At 47.0% G+C, this 27,589-nt stretch overlaps 1 protein-coding gene across 1 annotated transcript in view; it reads right to left on the bottom strand.

Annotated features, from left to right (window-relative positions):
• The window catches only part of GPR39 (G protein-coupled receptor 39), a 197,436-nt gene that overhangs the window by 714 nt on the left and 169,133 nt on the right, over positions 1-27,589 (bottom strand). The gene's annotated exons all lie outside the window — the stretch shown is intronic.

Raw genomic sequence — 27,589 nt, forward strand, 5'->3', positions numbered from 1 at the left:
GCAAGAAACAAAATACTGAGCTCCCCAGATCTGCGCTTACGTAGGTCAGGGAAATGGTACCGATTTTTCAGTGTTGTGCTTGACAGCTTGTCTTGCTGCTAGCAAAAAGGAATTTCACAGTGTTTCAAGCCCTGGGGGCGCGGACTTTGTTAGACGTTAAATGCTCTAGACAATTGTTTGTACCTGTTGACAGCTCTTAATTAAAAAAAAAAAAAAAAAGTTTTCATTGTTGGGTATCCAGAAAGCATATTATGTAGTCTAGCAATCCACTTCTGTCTTTTTCAGGAAATAGATGTATACACTCTGCAAAATCAGGTGAAACAATATTTGTACTTTGAAGAATGTCCACATAAAGACCCAGTGATATTTTCAAGACAAATGGAAATGGTGTCCCTTGTCACAAAGAAGCATGTTTAGTCACACTGATTGTGCATTCAATTTCAAGGGACACAAAATCGGGAAGAGCCTGTCACTGAGAATGTTTCTTGGACATGTATTTACTAGGGGTGTACACCTGTAATTCTAATTCTCGTTCCTGCAACAGTACTTCTGTTCCTTTTTAAATATATTTCGTTGTGTCATCTCTTCCATCCTCGTGGGGGAAAAAGACAATTATCCTCAAGTAATGGAAAACACAAAACATCTTTCAAGTTTAGCCAATAGCATGCTCATGGCCTTTGTGGCTCTGAGCTACATCAGCCTCCAAAAGGATCAGGCCCTCAAGGGACACCGCTCTGACCCGTAAGCAGATCACAGGATGACTGTAGGGACATATTTGCATGCCCCTTTATTTACATCTCAATTTAACACACTCATCTCTGTTTCTATGACCTCTAACAGAGAAAAGGAACATTTATCTACAGTGACCAAAAAAACAACAAAAAAAAACAACCACCAAAAAACACATCCCCAAAAGGAAGACCAGTAATCTACAGAGCATTTGCTCTCTTCACTCCAGAGCCCAGGCACCAGAATGTAAGTTCCTGTGTGGAGAGCTGGTATCTTAAAGCTGTGTACAGAATTTTTAGAAATGCCCCCTCCCTCTCCTAAATCTGCTTATCACAGTAAGGAAGATCCATTCACATTTTGAACCTTTGTATATTCTAGGAAACCACAGGGAAGCGATGGTTGGCAATAATCTCTGACTGCCTCTGATCCATGGTCAACATTTTGTTCACAAATGCTCCCAGAAAACCAGTCCTGTTCATGCCTCCAGGGTTGGCCCTCTCACATGCACTCCCCTTGGCATGCCTTCCTTACCTGGTGGCTGAGTGGCCCTGGGTATGTTCTCTACCCCGGTAATAACCCAGTTCCCTCAACAAATCCTCCACAAATACTAGCTGTCCGCAAAAAAGGCCCAGGAAGCTCCACTCCCCCTGATAATTTCCAAGGGTTTCTCTTGTCAAACCTCAGCCCAAGCTTAGAACACAAACCAGTTTGCTTATTTCATTGAGTTTGCTTCCCTGAGAACACTCAGTGAATCAAAAAAGCCAAAAAAAAAAAAAAAAAAAGAAAAAGAAAAATCACCTAAGGAGTATCATCTGAATCACTAGTTAAAGCTGGTGGACGGGAAGAATCATTTCTCTGTGTTTAAACAACAATAACAAAAATACTTGCATAGGCAATTGGGAGCCTTTTTTCCACTGCTTCAAAAAGCATGGACATGGACGCATTCTAGCTGCGTGTGCTGTTCCAAGTGGGTCCGTAAGTGATTTCTCCTTGTTTATATTGGAAGCCGTTTTGACTGAAAGGTTCATCTCATTAACTGAAAGAACTAGGAAGCTTCTCATACCTAGGGAAGCTACATGTCTTCATCGAGGCTTAAGATCTTTTCTATTCCCTGCCACTGCAGACAAGTACAGCCAGCTTCATCTGAAGACTTAGTTCCCAGAACATGGACATCGAGCACAGCGTTTCGGATGTGTGTTCCGCTCCACTGTGGGAGGCGCCACTTCAGGCAGCAAGAATCTAGAAGGCAAAGAGAACCCACTTGTCCTTACTTGAACACAGAATGGCTTTTCAAGCCCCTCGAAGGAAAACAGGAAAAGGGCCAGGTTTGGGGACAAGTTACAAAGTTGTTCTGGCCTTGGCCTGGTTCTCCTGAGCAACTGGTTACATCAACTTTCTTGTTACCTTCACCCTCTTTGGTGGCATCAGTTGGTCTTGACTGACCTTCTCGTGAAAAGAAGCAGTGCAGTCAAAGGCAAGACCAGGTATCTTGGGGATGAGGCAAGGGACACGAGCAGTCAGAGTGCTGTGTCCTGATTGGCAGTTTTAGCCAGGAGAAAATTTTTGCTCTGAAATCCAAGTGAGCTAAAGTCAGTAAGTGGGAGGTGCCTTATTCTGAACAAGTTGCCAAAAATAGGGAACCAGACCCAAGCTTCTGCAGGGATAAGGCGAAACCTTGGCTGTCTGGTATACAGCAGGAGGCAGGATGGCCAAAAGGAACTTGGAGAACAAGAGAGACAAGGAGCGGAGTTAGAAAGCCACAGGGATTAAGTAAAGATGAGCCATCAGAGGGGTGCCTGGGTGGCTCCTACAGCGTCTGCCTGCAGCTCAGGTCATAATGTCAGGGTCCTGGGATCGAGCCCCATATCGGGCCCCCCGCTCAGAGAGGAGTGTTCTTCTCCCTCTCCCTCTCCCTCTCCCTCTGCTCCTACCCCTGCTCATAGCACTCGCTCTCTCTGAATCTTAAACAAAAATGATAAGGCATCAGAAAAATCTTGACATATAACCAAGAATAACGAAGCATTGATTCTTCACGATGTCAGGTTCTGAGCTGAGCGCTCTGTGCTGCTTTGCTCTGCATTTGTCACTTCTGACAATAACCTGGTGAGATCAAAGCTGTTACTATGTACATTTTATAGAAGAGGAAGTTGAGTCTCAGGTGAGTTGCCCACATCCTACAACTAGGACATGTGCTTGCCAGACTCTCAGACTCTCCCTTATACATTTATTTTTTCTGAAAGACTCCAGATTATGATTGTTTCTCATTTTCTTCCGCTTAAAAAATACAGGAAACACATGTGAACATGAGCCATAATTCCACCCTGTGAAATGGATATAAAGTAGCACTGATCACTAGAAATACAGGTGGTGGTAGGTGGCTTTAAAATTAAAATTTTGGGGGCACCTGGGTGGCTCAGTGGGTTAGGGTGCTGCCTTCGGCTCGGGTCATGGTCTCAGAGTCCTGGGATCGAGCCCCGCATCCGGCTCTCTGCTCAGCAGGGAGCCTGCTTCCTCCTCTCTCTCTCTCTCTGCCTGCTTGTGATCTCTGTTAAATGAATAAATAAAATCTTAAAAAAAAAATTAAAATTTTGAATAGTCACATCCAAAAAGTAGAAAAAGGGGGTGTCAATTTTAACATTTCCTAACCGAATCTACGGTAAATATCATTTCACATGCAATGTCAATATGCAATCAACCTAAAATTGAGAGTTTTAACATTATTTTTTTTCATACTTTGAGAGCCAATGTGGCTTTTGTTCTTCCACTGTTCCGTTGGTTACTAGCCGTACCTGGCTAGTGTCTGTGGCACAGGGTCAAGTACCCGTCCCCACAGAAGGACTCCTTAGTGTCTCCTCCCATTTTCCTACCTGCCCCTTCCCAGCCACATACCCAGGGAGTCCTGTCCAACCAAGGAATCCTAAGATTCCTAATATTCTTCCTAAGATTCGGATGTGATTATCATATGGTTTCACTCATATGTGGAACATAAGGAATAGTGTGGAAAACCACAGGGGAAGGGAGGGAAAACTGAGCAGAAAGAAATCAGAGAGGGAGACAAACCATGAGAGACTCAGGACTCCAGGAAACAAATTGAGGGTTATGGAGGGGAGGGGGTGGGGGGGCTGGGGTAGTCGAGTGATGGGCATTAAGGAGGGCATGTGACATGATGAGCACTGGGTGTTAGACACAACGAATGAATCATTGAACATCAAAAACTAATGATGTACTCTATGTTGGCTAACTGAACATAATGAAAAAAAATAAAATTAATTAATTTTAAAAAAAAAAAAGATTCTGAGGCAGCCGAGTGGACCCAGATCCCATATCAGAGTATGCTTTGTCAGCCTTGGGTAGAGCAGGTCCAGCCAATCTTTACATATGAAAAGCCTTCCATAGGAGGGGACTGTCAGTTAGTGATGGCCTAAATAATTCTCAAAGCACAAAATGGTATTTTGTATTTCTCATTCTAAACCCCGCCTCAGCATTGTGGAATAGCAGATTGTGCCAGATACTTGGTTGGGCTGTTGGAATATTCTTCTCCCACTGCAAGCAGAGGTGGGCAGAAGTGGTGGTGTCTTTGCTCCTATGCTTTGGAAGATAGTTTTGTTCTAGGAAAATGGAGCATTAGGCATATAAGCACTCACCATTGTCGGATCTGAAGTGTGCCTCTGTGGGCCATGGAATAGAGGTCAGCCTCTGGGGACAAGTTGGGGGGAGCCAAACCAGCCCCCTTGTAAAATCTGTCATTTCACAACGACAAGTAATTGCTCACTTTTACATTTGAAAAAAGAAAAATGGTACATTATTTTAGATGGCAGTGAGAATAAATATCATGTCCAAAGGTAACTTTTTATTGGGCTACTTGCAACTGGTCCAGCTCTCATCCTAGCTACTCTGAGACAAAGCTTGAAAATCTTATTCGGGCCTTAATAGAGTATATTAAAGACTTGACTAAATTTATGTTTGGCTGCCATCAGTTTGGACTCATATTTGGAAAAATCTATAGTGCTTTGGTCTGTATGGTGCAATGTGTAGCCCGCAGATAAGTAACTTTACTATGAACTTGAACGAAGATCAGTGAACTGAACCTAGTCATGTTAAGAAAGTAAACTGTTTTAACTGCATTATTGATAGATTTGCATTCTATTCCAGACAGCCTTGTGCTCTGGGTTAAGAAATACCTTCATAGCTTAGCTGTTTTTCCACATAAAGTACTTCCATTTCCCTCCCTGATCACTACAACTAAAAGGACAGGCGCCATTAGACGATGACACAGATTTATTCTCAGCGGAGTAATGTTGTTTAAAAACAGAAGTAATACCGATGTCCAACAGCATCTCACACAAAAGCCTGACATTTCAACAGCGTCTGAGTCAGCCTGCCTGGTTTTATCTGTGGGAGACGTGAAACTGTGCCACCTGGGATGGGGTGACGTTCGTGCTGCTGACTCTGGGCTCTCTTTTCTCCCCTCTCGACTTTTAAGTGAAGGTAGCTCTTCATGTGCTCCCCAGAATTCATCTCAGAGTCCTCAGAGAATAGCCAAGTGGGTCTCCCTCTAGAGACCAGGCACAGAACCCCTTCGTTTTACAAATGATGGAACTGAGGCTAAGTGATTCACTCAAGACCTCCAAGGGCCGGGTGACAGCTCTCCCTCTGCCTTGACTTACTGCTCAGAACATGGGATTGTACCTGAGATTGACAAGCGAGTCTCTCATTCTAGTTAAGTGTAGTTTCCTATGCTCCAGTTTTAGACTCAAATGCTGACCATCCACAGCCTGGAATGCCATGCAAGGTGAGGCGGATCAGTCTCAGGTCTCAGTTAAAGGCAGCACATCTGTTCTGCACACTGCCTGAATTCAGTTTTAGCACCAGGCTCCTCAAGAAATAAGCACATAATAAGGCCCTCGGGCACATGCTTTCCCCACAAAGAAGGTCCAATGCAGCCACGGGGAGCTGGAGCGTGTTTGGAAAACAAGACACGAATCCAGTTCCTAACCTGGTGACCCAGCTGAAAAGGGCTCCATCTATCCGTCAGGCTGCCCACTTTACATAACTACCTGCTAGAAAAGAATACTTTGTCTGTGCTAAGCCGGAAAGATCTGGAAATTCCCTCTCTCTCCAGCAAATGTAGTTTGCGGGATTTAAAGGAATCCCAAAGATTTGCTTTTCTACCTGGTGTTGGGAATCCCATTTTATGGAATTCACTGAAGCCTCAGAGTACAGGGGGATGTTGAGAATGCTTTAGGTTTTCTGAGCTTAGCATAGCTTTTCTCTCTCCTTTCTGCCCCGAGAGTCAAGTTCTCTCTAACCCAACCGCAGTGAGTAGGTGTTAGATATCTCCCCAATCACTTCCCCCAACCAATTTATGTTCTCTGGACTCTCTGCACCCATCTCCTGATTAGCTGAGGTCTATGCCAGACCCTGGCCTAGGCATTAGTGATAAAAAGCTGAGGAGGTCAAGGCAGCCACAGCCGGGTGACTGCTAGCAAAGGGCCATGAGAGCCATCTGGCTACAGTTTCATGGTGGCCCAGTCTGGTTGACCCTCCCACTGGGGGTGAATGCCCAGAAAATCAAAGGAGAGCGCGGATTAGCCTGGACAAGGGCACCCAGGCAAAGACACAGCATGAAGAGAGGTTGGGGAGTCCAATAGCAGCACATTCTGAGAGCTGCCAGCCAGGGCCAGAACCAGAACGAAGGGGTGGGTGGAGAAAGTGGGAAAGGAGGCCCATTAGAGAACACTCCATAAGGTTTTGTGGACAATAAATTAACCAGTGTAAAGTATGGTAAGGAAAGGCTGCTTGTCAAGTGACATTTAAATAGCAATTGTCAGAGGAAAGTAAGCATATGGTTAGTTGAATGAAAAGCCAGGAAAAGACAAATACACCCAACAAAAGGTTTTAGTGCTTTCCCAATTTATATCTCTGCATTTGACAGACTGTTCCTGCCAGCTAGTTGAGACCTTGATCTCGCTGACTTTGTCCTAGCCAAGGAGCCCAAACCAGCATGAACCTTGCTCTGGTCTCTAATCTCTGAGACAGTAGTTCTCTAAACAGGCTTCCAGTAACAGCAGCATCAGCCCCTCCGGGGAACATCTTAGCAATACCCATCTTCCATCCCAACCCAACCTGTTGAGTCAGAGACTGGAAGCAGAGCCTAGCAGTCTGGAAGCACCAAGCCCACCCGTTGGATCTGATGCTAACTCACATCTGAGAACGAGTCTAAGACAAGCACGAGCTGAGAGGAAGCCTGCCTTATCAGGTATTTGTGGCCCTGTCACGGTCACACTGGTCACATTTTGAAGTCCCATCTTCCCCGAAGGCCTGCAGACTGAGTGGACAGTAACTGAGAACCCTTCCCTCATTTCTGTGCACACCCTTGCCGGGGTCCTGTCTCCTCCCTTTCTTCTCTCTCTCTGGCCTTTCTCCTTTCTCCTCTCCGTCTCTTCCCAAGGTCACCATAACCAGGCTGCAGCCAGCCCTTGCTTAGGCTGTCCCCCCACACACCTTTTCCCTTTGCAAGACCTTCTTGGCTGCCTTGGAGGAGGTGACTGCATCAGGAGCAGGCAAACCCCTCAGCCTAATGGGTGGCTTCCTGGAAGTGGTGCGCGGTGAGCACCCGAGCTTTGCCCAAGGAAAGCAGAAAGGCATCGGAAGCAATGCAGATGGGATGTGAGGGACCCAGGTGCTGGCCAAGCACTGGACACCCCCCACCCACGAGATCCCACTCTGCGTCCCGTGTTCTCTCACCCTGCCGGGGCACGCCTGGATTCCTTAAGGTCACTTTCCCAGGGACCTGCGGGCAGAGTGACTTCGGTATAAATCCATCTGCCTTCTTGCCCTCTTTCCTATTGAGCAATGTTGTTAAGGAGAAGACAGAAGAGCGGGGAGAATTTGTTTTCAGAGAAGGGCACAGGCCACAATTTTAAAATGATCTAAAGGCCACACATGGCCGCTTCTGTCCACAAAGATGGATGGTTTGATGTTCCTGTCTTTGCCCCACTATGTGATGGAGACTAGGAAAGGACTCAGCCCCGCATGTGGCTCCATCCACCAGGTTGAGGCCAGAGACCCAGATTCCAAAATGGTCTGTGATTTGCTGAGCATCACATCCATCTCCTCTGCTCTACTTCAGGATAAGACGACCAACTATAAATCGCTACAAGTGCAAATACGTATTTCTAAAACACGCCCTCCTGTCTGGGAGCTATAGGACAGTCACGTGTGCTCAAAGCAAGCAGCATTTAGGGTCAGCGTTACGCTTTAGTGCCTCTGTTCCTTTACGAATGCACGCTCCACGATCATCTGCAATCCACTGAATACATACTTTTCTACGTGGATCTCAACTGTATGCAGCGGTGTAGCTTTCTATGCAAAAGTCAGTCCTGAGTCTGCGGACAGTTAGGTCTGATGTGTGGTGCAGCCACAAAAGCCTGAGGCTGCTCCTCAACAAGATGTGCTTCCTTGGGGCACCTGGGTGGCTCAGTGCGTTAAAGCCTCTGCCTTCAGCTCAGCTAGGGTCATGATCTCAGGGTCCTGGGATTGAGCCCCACATCAGGCTCTCTGCTCAGCGGGGAGCCTGCTTCCCTCTCTTTCTCTGCCTGCCTCTCTGCCTCCTTGTGATCTCTTTATCAAATAAAAAATTAAAAAAAAAAAGAAAGAAAGAAACGCTTCCTTTTTTTGAAACACCCAGCACGGAGTGGGTGTTGGTAACGAGGGCCACGAATGAGGGCGGAAGCTGCCGACTGTGGGATGGCCAGGCCCCCCTCCAGGGGACCAACTCATCCCCCCCCCCCCAGCCACGTACAAACCCTCATCAGCTTTTATGGCTGAAAGCAGTTTGAATGGAATTTAGGTACTTGCAAATGGTAGATAATCAAAGCCTCAGGACATCAGCTCTGAAAAAAACAAAACAAAACAAAAAACAGAAGAGTGGAGTCTACTGGTAAACCAGGAGAATCCCGAGGGAAGTGGGGTGAAGAGCCTAAATTCGCACAGCCCAGGAGTCCAAACACAGGGCATCCCAGTCTGGTGGTGTCTGTACTGGCCGTGAGCTCCCCTCGGAATCCAGGGAAACCACACAATCCTCGAGTAAAGCTACGCTCCGCCGGTGCTCAGCAGAGGCATCAGAGCATTCTGGGAACGTGGAGACAAGTGGATGTGTCTGCAGATCCCCCCCTGCCTCTCTAGTTCCAAGGTCCTTGATTGTGCCCCCTCTGTACAGCAAGACAGAGACCCTGAGAGAACCGATGCTGAGTGCCTATGACTGAGGCAGGCCAGGCCCAGGTGGGGTGAACACCCCTCAGTCTGTCCTCCTGAGACTCCCAAGACTCTGCACATGCCCAGACCCAGACCACATCTCTCTCCCTTCTGCTCTTCCTTCCCTTCGGTCCCTTCATCCCACCCCTCTCCTCCTGACTGTCCAGACTTTGTTCAGCTCTTATTCAATAAGTTTCTGCTGTCACTGCCTCCAGGAAGCCTTCCTGACTCCACAAGGCTGTACTTCAAGTTTCCAACTACAAGATCACTAGCACCTTTTACTCCTGTCCCTGTCATCCTAACACCACAGCATCAACTAGACCATAAACTCCATGGGAACAAGATGTCCCATATTCACTCCTGTATCCTCGGCACAGGACAGAAAACCATTATGTACTGATTGCTCTGTCAACATTTGTGGGAGGTGCGGAGGGTACTGGAGGTTCCAGGTGAGGGCTGAGCAATGAGGGCATTTAAAACTTGAATTCATCTAGGGCACCTGGGTGGCTCAGTGAGTAAGTGTTCCTGCCTTCAGCTCAGGTCATGATCTCAGATCGAGCTCCACCGAGGGTTCTCTGCTTAGCAGGAAGCTGCTTCCCCTCTCCTCTGCGGGCTGCTCCCCCTGATTGTGTGTGCTCATGCTCTCTGTCAAATAAATTTTAAAATTTTCAAACTTGAATGCATCTAATATATACAGAGTCAATCTGAAGCTAGCTTCCCATCCAGAGGGTGTCATACTAACCCTCCTGACACGGAGGCTAGCACCTGCATGATTGCCATCCCCCATCTTGAGGGGAAGGGAAGGAGACAGTGGGAACTTCCAGAAAGAATTGGCCACTCATTCAAGCAAGACAAAAACCCCTGAGCCCAACAAAGAGGTCTAGACAGGGGTTGAAAGGTCTTGATTCTGTCGAGTGCCTTCGGGGGACGACAGTTCTAGCATCCCACCCCACTGTGCGCTGGCCAATCCCTGGATTGTCTACACAAAAAACGTGTTTCTCATCCGGGTTTCTCCGCAAGATGGCCTGATGGGTATAAGCAGCATACAGTGAGGGTCAGCAGGTAAAACAGGATATGTAAGAGCCACATTTACCAGAGAGACAAGTTGGAGGACAGTCATTTGTCTCCCAATAATGTGATAAATCATGGCCCCCGTGAAGATGCCACAATTCTTTATTAGAGAAGCTGCAGGCCAAGACTCAAAGCATAAGGGTTGAGGTCAGCAGCCGAATTGATGACTTAGAGATGAAGAGGAAACATCTAGAAGAAAATTTGGTGATGGGTGGTGGTGGGGGCGGGGAAAGACTATTTCGAGGTTTTCTTCCAGGTGGCCCCAGCAGAATGCAGTCCTGCAATTAGAATCCTCAGTTTCCATCGGGGCATAGCTTGGTCATAGAGGCTGAGGACGTTGGTAAGAAAACATGAGGAAGGCTGGTTTTACCCACCCTCCTGCTCTGTGCCTATCACAGATGTTCCAGTGGTATATTTCCTGGCCCCTCTGGCTTTGCCTCCATCTGGCAAACTCCACCCACCAAGGGACGTTCAGCTTACTCATCCAAGCTTATCTATAAAACGGACCAAACAAGAGCTGCTGGGAAGATGAAACGTGGTAATAAAATGCTCAATAGCGTGCCTGCTGCCAGCCAAGGGCCCTTCGTCGGGATGACCATTAGTACCTTCATCATCACCTCTACCCCACCCCCTCTTTGCTGCTACATCTCCATCACCTCTTCTACCGTCATCACCATCACCCATACCCCATCACCCTCTCTGTCACCAGTTCCACCATCACACCGTCTCCGTCACCTCCTCTGCCACCTCCTCCTCCATCATGACATTATCATTCCCAACATCAGCCTCTCCATCACCTCCTCTACCGTCATCACCATCCCCCCCACCCCATCACCCTCTCTGTCACCACTTCCACCACCATCATCATCGTCCGTCACCTCCTTATCACCACACATTCTCACTGCCACCAACAAGCTCCCAGAGGTCAGAGATCCAGGGGAAGGCCAACTAGAACCACCAGGTATCAGACACTTCTACTCCTCACCTCACGAACAAAGCCCAGAACAATTCCATGACTTTAGCAGGGTTATCCTGCTCACAATTAGCAGAGAAATGACCAGGACTTTGGTCCCCTCATTTCCAGGTCAGAGTTCTTTCACTGCCCAGGTTTAGAACTTCTGCCACTCCGCTCGAAGGCTCTAAACTCTTTATCCCTCCCCCAATACATGCATACAGGTACTTGGGGTTTCCGGAAGAGAGGCAAGGAGGAGAGCCCGTAATAAAATAAACAACTGATGGAAGGCAAGATGGCAAGAAGAAAGACAAATTCCGAATCCCAGGAAGACAGGAGCCCTGAGCCCCTCCCCAGCTCACCGCCCCCATACGACTCCTCTCCAGGAAGAATGACAAGGGGCAAGGAGTCTCCATGACTGTCTGATCACCTGGCCACAGGCTAGGAGTCTTCACTTCCTTCCGCCATCCCCTACTCCACTCTCCAGCACACATTCCCCCACACACCCAACGCCCCATGGCCACGTGATAGGCCGCGCTCCCGTACAGCGGAGGGAGGGAGCGCTGGGATTTGTTGTCAGACGGACCTGGGTTGAAATTCCAGCCCTGAAATGGCTAAAATAATAGTATCTGCTTCATGGAGTGACTGTAAGAAAAGCTCAGGGACATATGCACACGTGGAGGACTGAGCACAGCAGCAGGGCTTGAATGGCCGCTCATACTACTTACTACGGGATCCATCAGCTGCTCCAGCATGGGGATAATACCAGCTCCAGGTAATAGAATGCCTGTGTATTTCATGCACTCTTCTGAACACCTCACCTAGACTTGCTTATTTACACCTTACAATAAGCACCACAAGACGGCCATGACTTGACTTTGCAGCTATTAGAAAGATAAGCAAGCTGAGGTATGGACAGGTTAGATTTCAGACTCACACAGATGGCCGGGACAGGCCAGAAGTTAGACCCAGGCATCCTGGTCCAGGGCTGGTGCTCTGGACCACATGGCCCCTGCTGGCTACCCTCAGCTTCGAAGCCCCTGGAGTGGGGCGTGGGGGGAATCAAAGATCAAATGCTTTCCAAGTCTCAGACTCAAATGAAGCTCTTTCAATTCAAATGGCCGCAAGTTCAGAAATAGATTTGTTTCTATAGGTGTCTCAGAAAAGTAAACACCTTCCCCAGCCCATCTCCCTGGTAAGGTAGAGTATCATCTTTAAAGGGCCTTTTTACCTTTAAGGTGAGCACAATAAAGTTTCCTGTTATGAAGAGAAAAGCTGGGTGGAATTCAAAGAAACCAACTAGCTTTGAATAGGAGTCTGGCAGGCTAGACTAGGGAAGGTCAGCTTTTGATTGCATTTATGTTTTGGAAACCAAGCACTTCTACCACACCCCCACTCCTATCCACACTGAGAGTTCTCGAGAAAGATGCTTTCCTATAAAAATTCATTTATATTCAGAGTTAAAGACTATTCTCACCCATCATAGCCTGGCTCTTCCCCTCCTCATACATGTAATCTAAAATTTGGTTTCAAAGTAAATTAGAAAATAAGTTCAGCTCTCCATTATCTGCTCTTATCGTGTAAGGTAGCAATGAAATTCTGGTAACAATCTACAGCAAAATGCCAGGACAGGAGGCAAAAAAAAAAAAAAAAAAAAAAAAAAGGAATCAGCTGATAGAGAGATACCAAAAGAGGTTCAGGAAGGAGCCAGGTTCATACCCTGTTTTATTTAGAGCTAAGAGTTCTCAACTGAAATCAGTAAAGCTCTTGGGGAAGTTGAGGAGATGGTATCAGGCCTCTAAGATAGGGTTTTGTATCAAGAATGATCAGATAAGGATGCCTTCCTGTTAATGATTTGAAAATGAAATTACTGTTGCATGACAGGATAAGAACAAATCCCCTCTGGTAGATTTTTTTTGTTTCTTTTCATAGGGCCAGAAAAACTTCGAGGAAATAGCCTTGCAGATTTGCAAGCATGAAGCGTGAGCTCTCTTATACGATGTAGCAGTATCTGCCAAAGATGCACATTATTATACACCCTAAGTTCACAGCAGCCCAACAATAACAACATCCTGCTTTCATGTTTAAAGCTAGTCCTTATCTGTTATCTCACTTGTCTCCTCCCCCTGGCCACCAAATGGCAGAGCACCACCAGGCCCTGTCCCCAGCTCTCTTCTACCTTTCTAGCCTCTCACTCCCTCTCCCTGGGCATCTCCTCTGTGCCTCTGCTCTGAAATGCCATCTCTAGGGATATGCAATCACAAGCAAATGTTGTCAGCCTTGGGAGACATCCATAGCCAGATCGCTGCAGCCAAATGCCTACTCAACACCATGGCTTGGCGATCTCACCTACACCTATAATGGGACACGTCCAAACTGACTTACGGCCATCCATCCATCCAAACCTGCCCTCCCTCCACTGCTCCCAACCTCCATCAACTCTAGTACCACTCACCGGGTTTGTCCAGCTGGAAGCATGCAAGTCACCCTGTTCCACGTCCTCCTCCTCATTCCCATACTCAATAAATTCCTAAGTCTGTCAGTTATAACTCCAAAATCTGTCCCCTCCTCCCCATTCCACTGTAAGACCCTGAACAGGGGCTGCCATTTTCTCATGCCTGGACTAGCTCCCCAATGGGTCTCGTTCAAAATAACTCCTGCCCAAAATACTCTCCACATAAGCCACTCTTGTCACTCAGACTGTGATCCTCTGGCATGCCCTGAAGCCTTATTAAAAAGCTAGAAAGTGGGGTGCCTGGGTGGCTCAGTGGGTTAAAGCCTCTGCCTTCTGCTTGGGTCCTGATCCCGGGGTCCTGGGATCGAGCCCCACATCGGGCTCTCTGCTCAGCAGGGAGCCTGCTTCCCCTCCTCTTTCTCTGCCTGCCTCTGCCTACTTCGGATCTCTGTCAAATAAATAAATAAAATCTTTTTTTTTAACGGTTTTCTTTTTTAAGATTTTATTTTATTTTTCTTTTTTAAGATTTTTTAAGATTTTATTTATTTATTTGAGAGAGAGACAGGGAGAGAGAGCATGAGTGAGGAGAAGGTAAGAGGGAGAAGCAGACTCCCCATGGAGCTGGGAGCCTGATGCGGGACTCGATGCCGGGGACTCCAGGATCATGACCTGAGCTGAAGGCAATCGTCCAACCAACGGAGCCACCCAGGCACCCCAATAAATAAAATCTTAAAAAAAAAAAGCCAGAAATTTGGGTCCCAGCACACACCTGCTGATCAGAATCTGCATCCTAATGAAACACCAAGGTGACATGTGGCCTGCGCTCTAGGGTGCAAGCTTCCTAGCATCACTTAACATCCCAGTCTCTCCCCCACTTTCCAAATGCTGCCTGACCTCTGAGCCTTTTTACCACTCCCCTGCTGAGCCCCAGACCCTTCCAAATTTCCAAGACATATCAGGTCTTTGCTTAAGATGGACTCCAGAAAACTCCCACCTGCCCAAGTAATCCTTCCTCCGGGAAGGGCTCCCTGTTCATTCAAAGAAAAGGAATCACTACCAACTTTGACCCTGCTTCCTTGACAGTGTGGCCACACTATTTTAATGATAAAATTCCATGTCTGGCCTACTGTGATCGCCTGGAGAGCAAAGGCCACACACATCCCCACTATCGACTCGAGCCTAACATAGCACAGTAAGGCCTTAATCCATGTTTATTGAAAGTAGGGAAGAATTTAATACCATTAAAATAGGTGCCAAGGTCCTATCCTGAATTTCTGACTAAACTGGGACCCTACTGCACTGATTTTACACACACACTTTATTGCTTAGGGTAATAGTACTTAGAAAAATTATTCTGGAGTTACATGAGAAAAATCAGATGTCATTTTTCCCAACCCCACAAGACTTACTTAGAATAGACTGGCTTCAGTTTGCTTTAGAGCCTGGAGAGACCAGGTAGAAAGGCAGTGAGACAGCCCCATTCTTCCCCAGAAAGACCAGCTCCTGGTGCTGGGTGGGTGCGGAACAAGACTCATTCCTTTCTCTTGCCAGTACCCTGCTCAGGGCCATGTTAGATTGTGGGGGTCTCTCAGGCTTTAAGGGGCAATAGGTCTCCGGGCATTCTGAGCTGAGTCTGGGAGAGGAGGAAGAAAGATGCAGGAGAGCACACCCAGACCCTCAAGCCCACCAGCCCAGCCCGGAAAGGCAGGCTGGAATGCAGGAGGTCCCCGAGGCTCTGGGTGTCGGCTCTGGAACTCCTCTAAGAACCAATAAGTGCTTCCCAGGGCAATGCCCTACTTGAGAGTGTCCACTGGCAGGAGCAAGGTCCAGATGTGTGTGGCGGGGAGAGCACATGCCACGAGATACACCTGAGGTGGGGAAAAATGCACCAGGGGAAGACTGGTGAGTGTGGGACACCGGCATAGCCTCGTGCATGCTGGGACTGAGCATGGTCAGAAGCCCAAAGTGTAACTCCAAAGCCTCCTGAGGATGTGTCAGCCTAGGCCAGAGCCAGCACAGTCAGGCCTTCCTCTTCAACCTCGTCAAGACCGGTCACACTGGGCTTTGTAGCACCTTACAGATTTGTCCGACCCCACCCAACTAAAGATGAGGACAGAGAGGTCCAGAGCAAGCAACAGACTCAACCCAGGTCACTGGGCTGGCCAGCTGTTGGGAAAGGAACGGGCCCTAAGCCAGACTCTTGCTCCTTTCTCACAGCTGGGAACTCTGATATTTAGGACCTTTGCATCTCTAGGCACTAAAGCCCCCATCACCTGGGCTTCTGACCAATGGGCTATAGATCTGAGATTCCAATGATCCCCACTTTGGGTTTAATTAATTTGTGAGGGCAGCTCACCAAAATCAGAGAAACATCTCACTTACTGATTTACCAGCTGTCTATAAAGAGATGTAACTCCGGAATGGCCAAATGGAAGAGATGCAGAGGGCAAGGTGTGGGAAAAGGACATGGAGCCTCCATGCTTTCTCTGGGGCACCGCTCTCCCTGCATTTCCACATGCTCACCAGCCAGGAGGTCCTCTGAACCCCACCCAGTTGGGGTTTTATGCAGGCTTCATTACATAGGCATGAATGATGAAATTATTGACCACTGGTGATTGATTCAATCTGAAGAACCCCCTTCCCCCTTCCCAGGAGTGACGGTGGGACTGCAAGTTCCAACCCTCTAATCACAAAGTTGGTTCTGCTGGCAGCCAGCCCTCATCCAGAAGAGGCCCCAAAAGTCACCACATAAACAGGACACAAGATACCTCGATTGCTCTCCTCTCTTGATAAATTCCAAAGGCCACATATATTTCTTGCAAATCATAGTATCACAGATGGTAAAGTAGATATTAGTTTTTATGTCTGCCTAGAATTAATCTTCCCTCCTTCCAGTAAGAGAACCCTGATAGTCCTTTGGGAGAACAACCATCCCTGACTCCATCCCTGAAGTTCAGGTCGGGAGCAGACTCTACTCTTCATCTCCAAAGGTAGAAAGATAAGGAACGAGTGGACAATCAGCATTACAATAGCCGGTTCAATGATGAGCTGGGGACCCGGATCAGACCCTCCAGAGACTGCCTTAGGATACCTGCTGGAACCACTAGGAAAGAAATACTCTGCCAGAGTTGCTAAGCCTGGAACACTGCAAGCCTGGAAGCATGTGCCATGGCTGCCCTAACATGGGAGAGTCTTACCAGAAATGGATGTCAATGCAAAGCAAAGTAAAGATACAGCAAGAGAGAGAGAGAGGCATTGGTTCCTGACATTATGAGAGCCTGGATTCTGCCAGGCCTGAAGTAAGAATCTACCCATGGACTTTGCAGTTACATAAGTTAATCAAAATTTTATACACACACTTTTTGCTTAAGCCAGTTTTTTTTTTTTTAAAAGATTTTATTTATTTATTTGTCAGAGAGAGGGCGAGAGCGAGCACAGGCAGACAGAGTGGAAGGCAGAGTCAGAGGGAGAGGGAGAAGCAGGCTCCCTGCAGAGCAAGGAGCCCGATGTGGGACTCGATCCCAGGACGCTGAGATCATGACCTGAGCCAAAGGCAGCTGCTTAACCAACTGAGCCACCCAGGCGTCCCCTTAAGCCAGTTTAAATATGGTTATCTCTTATTTCCAACCATAGCAATCCCAATTACATAAATGCCTCTAATTTAGTGAACTATAGAGGGATTCTTCAGCCTCCTAAGGAAACATCACTCAGTGTCTCAGGTAATAACCAAAGCCCTTCCCTCCTATAAACAAACATTTTCTTTTGCCCATTTGAAGGAAAAGGGGAAGTGAAAGACAGCTCTGGCTGCTCTCCACCACTCATACCACTGGGACTTTATCTACTTGCAGCTTGATTTCTCTCTTTTCTCTTTATTGACTAAAGCAACCTAATCCTTTCCTTTCAAAGGTAATCTATACTTATTTACTTGCTTCCTGTTGTAAAAACTTTGTGTTGAATATCGCTTTTTCTTCCCTCATGCAATGTATTTTTGGATACAGACTTGGGAGTTGGAAGTTTTCTCATAGCTCATTCCAGTACAGCTGTATTTGGTCCCCAAGAAAAGAGAGGGTGAATGGTAAACCTGACAAAGGCTGAGTCTCTGACTTCTGGGTCTGTGCCCTCCCTTCACCCCTTAATATTTCAACAGATGTCAACTCCTTGCAATGACCTTGCACAAAAAGGTATTTATGGGCTGATTTAAATATCGAGACTTAATCAAAATGCCCTTGAAGAAAGAGCACTGCAACCTTGTGTTCTAGTCCCAGCGCTGTAACTAACCAGCCATATGACCTTGGGAATGTCATTTAATCACTCAAGATTTGTTTCTTCATTAATAAAATCAGAGGCTGGACTAAAAGGATCATAAAATGTCACAAGTTTAATGACCCTAAAGCAGACTGTGGAGAGAGAGAAAGCTGAGTGCTGAATCAGCATCACATAGGAATAAAAACTCATTCCAATACTGGATTCTGAAGGCAAGCACCTTCAGGAAGATGCAGGAGAAGAGAGAATCGAGAGCCCTGAACAACCATGTATTACAAACATGACTTTTTTTTTTCTTATGTGAAGCCCTTGGTGCCTTTCTATATGCCTTTTAAAATCTTTCTAAAACTCAAACACATTGGGTTGAGATCATTGGAGTCTGCTCAATTTGTCTAGCATGATCCTGACTTAAAATACTTGTTGTATCTAGTTATCATTAGCTCCCTGCTTTAACTCTCACAATTGTCCCCAGATCAGTAGGGGACACAGAAAGAATGTATAAAGCATTCCTATAAAATAAGAAAAAAGCAGATCGGGTAGGATAAGAAAAAGGGCAAAAGACTTGTATAGGCACTTCACCAACAGAAACATCCAAATGGCCAATAAACAAATGCAAAGGGATTCCACATTATGAATCATCAGAGAAATGCCAATTAAATTGACAGTGTGATATTACCACACAGTCAATAGAATGGCTAAATTGAAATAACACAGAATTAACAAAAACACACACAAAAAACACGTATAGGCAAGGCTATGGAGCAACTGTAATACTCCTACACAGCTGGTAGGACTAGAACTTGAAACGACCATGGAAAGCTACTTCACAGTGTCTCCTAAGGTTGCATGTATGCATTCCCTCTGACCTAGGGACTCCACCCGTAGATATACAGCAAGAGAAATGCATGATATACCAACACCTGAAGACATGTACAAGAATGTTCACAGCGATTTGTCCATGATGGCCCTCAACTGGAAACCACACAACAGACAGCACTGAGGAGCAGCAGAACACAAACACCCCCTATGATATGGATGACTCTAACAATTCTGAGTGAAGAAGACAGACACAAAAGATTACATAATATAGGATTTTGTATAAGTACAAAGTACAAAAATGGGAAAAGCTAACCTATGGTATTAGAAGTCAGGATAATGGTTACCCATGGAGGAATAAGGCAAGGGGACATGGGGAGGTTTAGGGTATTGGTAATGCTTTATTTCTAAATCTAGTTATGTCAATATGTTTAAGCTTATAATATGTTAATATAATATATAGTAATATATTATTATATTAATTATATTGTAGTATATATTCTATTTATATATAAAATATATTTAGATTATAACCATAATATATTAATATTATATAAATTATATATTATAATTATAGTGATTAATATAGCACTATATTAAACTTATAATATATGTACCTTTTGGTACACATGTTATACTTTGATGGAAAACTCAAAACTTTTTTTTAAGTACATCAGAATGAGCAATAAATGTCACAGATACTGTTATAGGCTGAACTGTGTCCCCCTCACAAATTCCCATATTGAAGTCCTACCCGAACCACCACCACCCTCACCCCTGGTACCTCAGAATAGGACTGCATTTGGAGACAGAATCTTTAAAGAAGTAATTAAGTTAAAATGGGGCCATCACAGTGGGCCCTCATCCCCTATGACCAGGTATCCTCATAGGACACAGACAACACAGAAGGACAACCATGTGAGGACACAGTGAGATGGTGGCTGTCTGCAAGCCAAGGAGAGAGGCTTCTGGAGAAACCAACCCTGGTGACCTCTAGCCATGATCCTGGACTTCTAACCTCTAGTAATAAGGAAAATAAATTTCTATTGTTTAAGCCACCCTAGGCTGTGGTAGTTTGTTATGGCCACCAGAGCTAACTGGGACAGTCACCCTGGTTATTTGTGGCCTTCTCTTATACACAGGATACTGAGATACAAGCACTTCTGCAGGAGATAAAAAAAGCCCACTTCCATGGGCTCCACAGGTGGAAGGGAAGTGCTAGATAATGCTAGATCCAGGGCTAACTCTGCTTCCCCCACTCTGATTTCCAGGCCAGCGTTTATGCACTAAATCATTTTGCCTTCCTGTCTTTGGAGGAGAGGTTGGTCAGGAGGTAGGGAAGGAAGGGCTTAGTGTCTTTCCTATGCTTTAACTTCGTCCTTGCCTTCTAAAGCTGCACCTACATAAGCTTTTGATCCTCATGCCCCACCCTACTCTCCCTTCTCCCACAATCCCCTCTTCACTCTTCCCTCAGCCCCCTTCGTGATTTCCTGGAACGTCTGAAATCTAGAGTCCAGGGTTCTGGGCTCTTCAGGCACGTCACTAAAACTCTGGAATTCTTCATCTGACCAAAGGGCACCTACGGTCCTCTGAGTGGCTGGGGCCAATCTCTCCAAAAACTCTTCCCAATCAGGAGCACCCCCCTTTCCCCATGAAGGACAAGGGGGTCAATGAGCACGAACAGAAGTGGGTAGTGTGGCCCTTCGGATGTAAATCCCTTTCACCTCCAGCCTGAGCTCTGTGATGGTGCTTCTCCAACACTGGCACCACAGAAGGGGCTGGAAACAGACAAGCAGTTTAGGATGAGTGACCTAGAAGGCCAGGATGGATGGATTTGTCCAAGACCCAGCTCAGGGGCTTTATAAGCTCAATCATCACAATAACCTTGGAAACTGGACATCATTCAACCCACTTGATAGACAACATCGACTTGTCCAAAAACACCAGCTAGAGAGGCTGGGACCAGGGTTTACTCCTGCCTCCACCATACTCACCCAATCTCCTGCACCCCAACTACCCTGATCCCTGATTGGCACCTCAAAATGGCAACTTGGCAAGGATTAGTATAGATGAGCCATGTGCCTAGGACTACAGGTGGTAAAAGATCTCACAAGCACTGCTTGTCCCACAAAGATCTGGCAGCGGGGATGACAAAACAGCTCCTTTAGATGTATCAATTGGAAAACAAAGCAGTACTTATCACAGATCAGGACATGATGCTCACCAGCTCCCCCATCCTGCTCAGACCTTGGGCCCTGGCAGCTCTGGATACTGGCACAGGAGCTGTAAGCTCTAAGTCACGGACATCTGCGGCAAGCCAATGACACTCTTCTCTCCCTGTTAATGTGCTCTTTGAGAGACACTTCAGTAATGAGCTAAGGGAATTTACCTGAGCTCAGGGACTAGCTTTCAGCTGGCCAGCTCTGGACATGAAGCAGGAACTTGGAAATCTTCCAGTGACAGCTCAGAGAGGGGCTCTCAGGGCTGGAGCTGAGGCCAGGTAACAGCTATGGCCAAAGGAAAACCACTAAAGCAGAAGAGATGCATAGTAGGCTTTTCCAGATTTCTCGGGAGAGTGGACATGTCAAAAATGAGAAGGCTGTGGTTTGATGGGTTAAATAGGGCCCACTGGTGACAGAGAAAGAGGCCACAATGGGAAGATGACAAGTGTCTTGACACAAGCAAAGAATGCAAAATTGTCTCCAAGAGACCCTGGAGGGTGGGCGGGGGAGGCTTGCTACAGAAGCAGGTGTCCCCCTTCTAGATCTTTTATTTCTGATGTAGAGTAACTGATCCTGTCCTGGGGGACGAGGAGGGGGAAAAGTGGTGAGGCTCGGTGCTATGGGGCGTTGTTTGCAGTGAGCCTGGGGACAGCAGCAAGGTCTCTAAGCTCCTGGTCCCAGGAAACTCATGCAGAAAGGGTTATGGGGACAGAGGGAGGAGATGTTTGAGTGGGCTGTTGGAGGCCCTCCCCCTATTCCCCCCTGCCCAGGGTGTCCCCTGAATGACTGTGTCAGAGGCTAAATGGTGTTGAGAATCCCCAGCACAGGGCATCCTGGGAAAACCACCCCAGCAAACAGCTCTCTCATCTGAGGCCCCAGGCTGGCATCTTGGGACCAAGTGTATGGGGAGCAGGGGGACTCCCATGTCGGGTGGACCTGTGTTGGGAGGGGCTGGGTACAGCATGGGGCTTATGCCCTGCATCTTGAGCAATGTTCAGCTTAGCTGGACAGCTGGCTCCCTGGGCACCAAGTGCTCAAGCATTTCGAAGGACCCAGAACAAAGTTGTGGCTGACTCAGGAGCGTAGGCCCTCAGACTCTGATATCCTCTCCAAGCTAACAGCTGTACTTAAATGGCAGACTCTGGGATGAGCAGAGTTTGTCCCTGCCCTAAAAGGATGTGTGAACTCAAGCAGACAGAAGGACACAGTCAGCAGTTGAAAGGGCAAAGCTCCATCAAACCTGAACAAAGATTGAGATGACCGGGTATGTTCCCACCATGCATCCATCCAAGACACATCAGTGCCAGGCGCTGCTCTCCCTGCCCCTGCCCCTGCCCCGCCCCACCCAAGGCCATGAGACTGAACCTATGCAGAGGTCAGGGAGGGAAAAGGGCATGGTGTGATGACAAGGAAGTCCTAGTGGGGAGAGGGGTTTGCCCCTTCCCTCCCCGACCACGAGGAAAAACATAGGATGCATGGGGGTTTCTCAGGAGCTCCTCGTCTCACATGGGCAAGGGATGGAGACTGAAGGCTGCTGGGGTCTGCAGCAAGACAGGCTCAGCACAGAGGTCGTGGAGTACCCAGGACTCCTAAAGCAATGGATGTCTGGGGCCCACAACGAGCTCTTCTCCCTCTGGCCTGCTTCCTTGACCTCTTTGTACCTCAGCTGTAAAACAGGGCTACTCTTGTTTCCCATAAGGGTTGGATTCTTCGAGGCTGAGGGCAAGGAAGTTAGTTCCCCTTCCTGCTGGACCTGTGTCATTGCCATGGCCTGGAGACCTGTTCTACCTCACTCCAGTCGAGAGCGTAAGAAGTGACAGGGACATTACTCACACCTGTCAGAACTTCCCCTGACTTCCCTGGTCATCCTGCCCTGGGCCCAAGTTGCTGCCCACACTGTTGGCTGGCCGAGGACACAGGTGTCCCAATGCCACTATAAGAAGACCTGTGAGCCCTACACACAAGATGGTCCCTGTGTGCCCAGCAGTGACCCCCATGCCAGGCCACGTTGACCTCAAGTCCAGAAGAAACTGTGCTGGGCAGCGGGACCTGCATCAGGAACCCGGCACCCTGGAAAAGCGCTTGGTAGCCCCAGCAGCCTGCACCTCCTAGGACAGAAGCCACAGACTGGCCTGAGTGGCTGGGAGCCCACACCCCAGGCCAGCCCTTCGAAGTTGCGGTCTCCGCCTGCAGGGGGCGCTCCAGCCCGCAGACAGAGGCTGCGCCTGCCGTGTTCCTGGGACAGACAACTGTCTACAAGACCCCCAGACTCCCACAGAGCACCACAGGTCTGGGCAGGTGTCTGCCCCAAACCAAAGACACACGCAAAGGCAGGGCGCCCTAAGCCCCTATGTTATAGGTTCCAGGGGCTGTTGGTACCCCTGGCCACCTTCCCACCTTCTGAAGACCCCGGGTTCCATAGGGACCTCAGCAGCCATGGGCCATCAGGTTGGCATTAAGTGAAACTGGCCACTGAAGGCACTGCAAGTTTGGGAGGGGCGATGCTGAAGATAAAGCTAGAGGAGCACTGGAGTGGGGTATGGTGGGAGATGAAGAGGAAAGCCCAGTCTGTGCCCTGACGCCCCACGGCCCACTCAGTATGCTTCTCAGGTAGGGAGGGGGTTCTGTGTGCCCCCTGCTCCAGGATGGTCCCTGCTGCTCCCAGACGCCCCAGCCTGGGTGCCCCAGCCCCGGCCAGCCCCCATTGTCCAGCGGCCTTGATTCCCCTGGTTCCTTGGCACCCACACAAGCAGTTGCTGTGTACTTAACACTTCTTTACTCTCCGTCCCCATTTAGTCATAATAGAAGCTGTGTTCTCAATCTATTGTCACATTTATGATCCAGAAAGCCCTCATTTCCTGCAATAATCTTAAGTGACAATTCAAGGCTAAATGTACTTTAATGTTTTATAATATTAGCTTCTAAAGCAACATCTCGAAATTACAATACAACCCCTGAAATTACTAGTCTGAATGGAAGAGGGGATGAACAGCCCGAAAATGAAATGAAAATCCAGCAAATTGATCTGAGGCTGAAATGATGAGGTTCACTAAGTTCCAGTGATGTCAGTGTGAGAATGCTGGGGTGACCTCTGCCAGGTGGCCAATGGCCTGGCTGGTGGAGCAGACATTTAACTTAAGGAAGGTGGAAAAAGAAGGCAATCATGTGCTATTATTAATCAGGGAGGGGACAGCCAGAATCTTCTAACATGGCTTTTCTCAGGGTGGGGAAAAGGAGGGGCACTTCTAGGGGGTGGGGAGGACCCCCTAAACCACAGATCAGAGTTTTAAAGAACCACAGCAGGGGAGTAAAGAGAAGGGAGGCAGTTCTGAGCCAGAGAGAGCCTACTTCCTATGTCTATAGGTGGTTCTCCATGAATTCCATTCATTTCGGTCAATGCTTACTCTACACCTTGTTTCCAGCATGACTCCTACGTAACAGAGGAGGATCCTGAGGCTCAGAGAGGTTAAAAGATTTGTGCAAGTCCACAGAGAAAGCTGTGTGGCCTGTCTTTGAACTCTGATCGGAGTTCAAAGCTTATGTTCTTCTTTTACCATAAAGAAAATATGACTCTTTAAGAAGTATTTAAGTATAAAGAGACTTTCATTAAAAATAGTAATGAACAGACATTTCTGCAAAGAAGACATCCAGATGGCCAACAGACACATGAAAAAGTGCTCCATATCACTTGGCATCAGGGAAATACAAATCAAAACCACAATGAGATATCACCTCACACCAGTCAGAATGGCTAAAATCAACAAGTCAGGAAATGACAGATGCTGGCGAGGATGCAGAGAAAGGGGAACTCTCCTACACTGTTGGTGGGAATGCAAGCTGGTGCAGCCACTCTGGAAAACAGCATGGAGGTTCCTCAAAATGTTGAAAATAGAACTGCCCTATGACCCAGCAATTGCACTACTGGGTATTTACCCTAAAGATACAAACGTAGTGATCCAAAGGGGCACATGCACCCGAATGTTTATAGCAGCAATGTCCACAATAGCCAAACTATGGAAAGAACCTAGATGTCCATCAAGAGATGAATGGATAAAGAAGATGTGGTATATATACACAATGGAATACTATGCAGCCATCAAAAGAAATGAAATCTTGCCATTTGCGACAACATGGAAGGAACTAGAGTGTATCATGCTTAGCGAAATAAGTCAAGCAGAGAAAGACAACTATCATATGATCTCCCTGATATGAGGAAGTGGTGATGCAACATGGGGGCTTAAGTGGGTAGGAGAAGAATCAATGAAACTAGATGGGATTGGGAGGGAGACAAGCCATAAGTGACTCTTAATCTCACAAAACAAACTGAGGGTTGCTGGGGGGAGGGGGGTTGGGAGAAGCGGGGGTTATGGACATTGGGGAGGGTATGTGCTTTGGTGAGTGCTGTGAAGTGTGTAAACCTGGCGATTCACAGACCTGTACCCCTGGGGATAAAAATATATGTTTATAAAAACTAAAAAATTAAAAAAAAAATAGTAAAAACCCAGAAAACAAATTAAAAGGTAAACTGGGGGAAACTTATACAAATGGCAAACAAATGCCTCATTTGCCCAATAAAAAAGAGCTCTTAGAAATCAATAGGGACAGAGGAATAGTCCAAAGGAAAAATAGGCAAAGGCTGTGACTAAGTAATATCAACAGCAATAAACATATCAAAATAATTAACTTTACCAATATATGAAAGAAATGTAAATCAAAGCAGCAATTGAGTCTCATTTGCACCTTTCACAAAGGTTTTAAAGATTGGTAACATCTTTAATATTGTTTAGCTTCAGGTAGTAAAGTTGGGAGGGGGCATGTCCATTCACTGTTTAAAGAGAAAATCTGCTTAGGCCCCTCAGAAGCAAGTTTGTAGCATCCTTCAAAATCCAAAGGCATTTACTAGTTTCCCCATTAATTCATCTGTAAGACTCCAAGCCATAAAAATACTCAAATGTGCAAGTGTTTTAGTATAAGGAAGTTCACTGCCAGAAAATATTACAACCCAGGGGCCCCTCAGTGGCTCAATGGGTTAAAGCCTCTGCCTTCGGCTCAGGTCATGATCCCAGGGTCCTGGGATCAAGCCCTGCATAAAGTCTTCTGCTCAGCGGGGAGCCTGCTTCCCCCTACCCCTCTGCCTGCCTCTCTGCCTACTTGTGATCTCTGTCAAATAAACAAATAAAATCCTTTTAAAAAAAAAAATTACAACCCAAATATCCAGCAATAGAGGATCCTTAATAATTATGGTCCATCTACATATAGTTGTCAAACCAATTCTGTATGCATGAAAATGGACCAAGACCACATCACACTGTTAAGTAGAAAAAAATGAATCCATGAAGCATATGCATTACTTGCACTATTGGAAAAAATCAGAGAAATCGGTCTACAAGTAGATAGATGTATGTCTGTGCATTTGTGTTTGTATACGGAAACTTCTGGAAGAAAGGGCATCAGTTCCCACAGCAGACACCATAGAATCCAAAGAGGAAAAAGGAGTTTCAATTTCCACTTTATATACTTTAGTGCGCTTTGATTCCTTAAAAACACTTTACTGAAACAAACAGAACATTCTCTGTGAAGGTGGTAAAAAACCACCCAAAGTTTATGCATAGTACCGCCGGGACACAGCAGAGAAACACTGAAGCAAGCCCTATTGCTTCAAGGAGCTCATGAGGCATCAGAAGCAGACATGTATTCAGAGACAAACCACTCTATGACAGGAGAGCCCACAAAACCAGAAGAAGACCCAGGATAAGAGAGAACCACTGCATTCCATAGAAGGTAAGGGGAAAAGTGAAAAGTTGAAGAGAGTTTCTTAGACAGGTGATGCTCACAGGGCCTTGAGGCAGAAGTAGGATTTTGCTGGTTGAAAAGGAAGAAAAAGGTATCCAGAGCGGAGGACACAAGCAAGGCACTGAGAGAATGTCAAGTGACATTTCATTGAGCAAAGCCAAGGGGACTGCTCATTCTTTGTTCTAGGCCTAGGCTAAGAATATTCGAGTTTAGCCAGCCCTAATGAGGGCAGGCCTGCTCCCAGGCAGAAGGGAGGTACAGACAGGTGGGCTGAGCAAAGAGGAGTCACCCCCTTACCAAAGGAATCCATGGAGGCTCTGCTGGGCTCACCATCACCTGCTATGGCCCACACTTAAAGCCTGCTGGGAACAACTGAAGTTGCAGAGTGGGGCTACTCCCACATTCCCTCTGCATTACTCCCGAATCTCCTCTCTACACTCCTTCTTGGGCCCCTTGCCTCCCCCAGTACTCAAATCCTTGCCACCGAAAAACTCAGTGGCTCTACCTTGTGTGGTCAGAGATTCCATCTTACGCATGAATGCTAGGGTGTCCGACAAACTTGGGCCAAATTCTGACTCCTCTTCTTCCTACTTGGGCAAAGAACTACCTTTTCTAGCTCACTTTCTCATCCAGAAAACTGGGTACCACCACCAACCTCACAGGGTTGTGGGGGGAAACATAAATAATCATCCAGAGAGGGCATGCCCAGAATCCAACATATATACCAAACTCAACAAATAGCTCTCATCTGCAGCGGGGAAGCAGAGCAGAAAAGGACTCTGTAAATTTTCCAGGGTTCAGGAAAAAGGTCACAGGGAAGGTTTTCTGCATTCTTGTCAGCCTCACCACAATTACTTAATCTGTATTGAAGGAACACCTGCTTAAAACATTTGGGTCCAAACCAGGGCTAGAAATGTGGTGAAGGAAGAATGGTGCCTAGGGTTAAAAATGTAAGGAGGTGCGCTCACTCTCAGGGCAGTTCAAGCGCAGAGTCAGCACTTGGGAGTGAGTATTCCCTTAAATTTTCCTTCC

This window comes from Mustela erminea, chromosome 8 (assembly GCF_009829155.1).
Source record: "Mustela erminea isolate mMusErm1 chromosome 8, mMusErm1.Pri, whole genome shotgun sequence".
NCBI classification, from domain to species: Eukaryota; Metazoa; Chordata; class Mammalia; order Carnivora; family Mustelidae; genus Mustela; species Mustela erminea.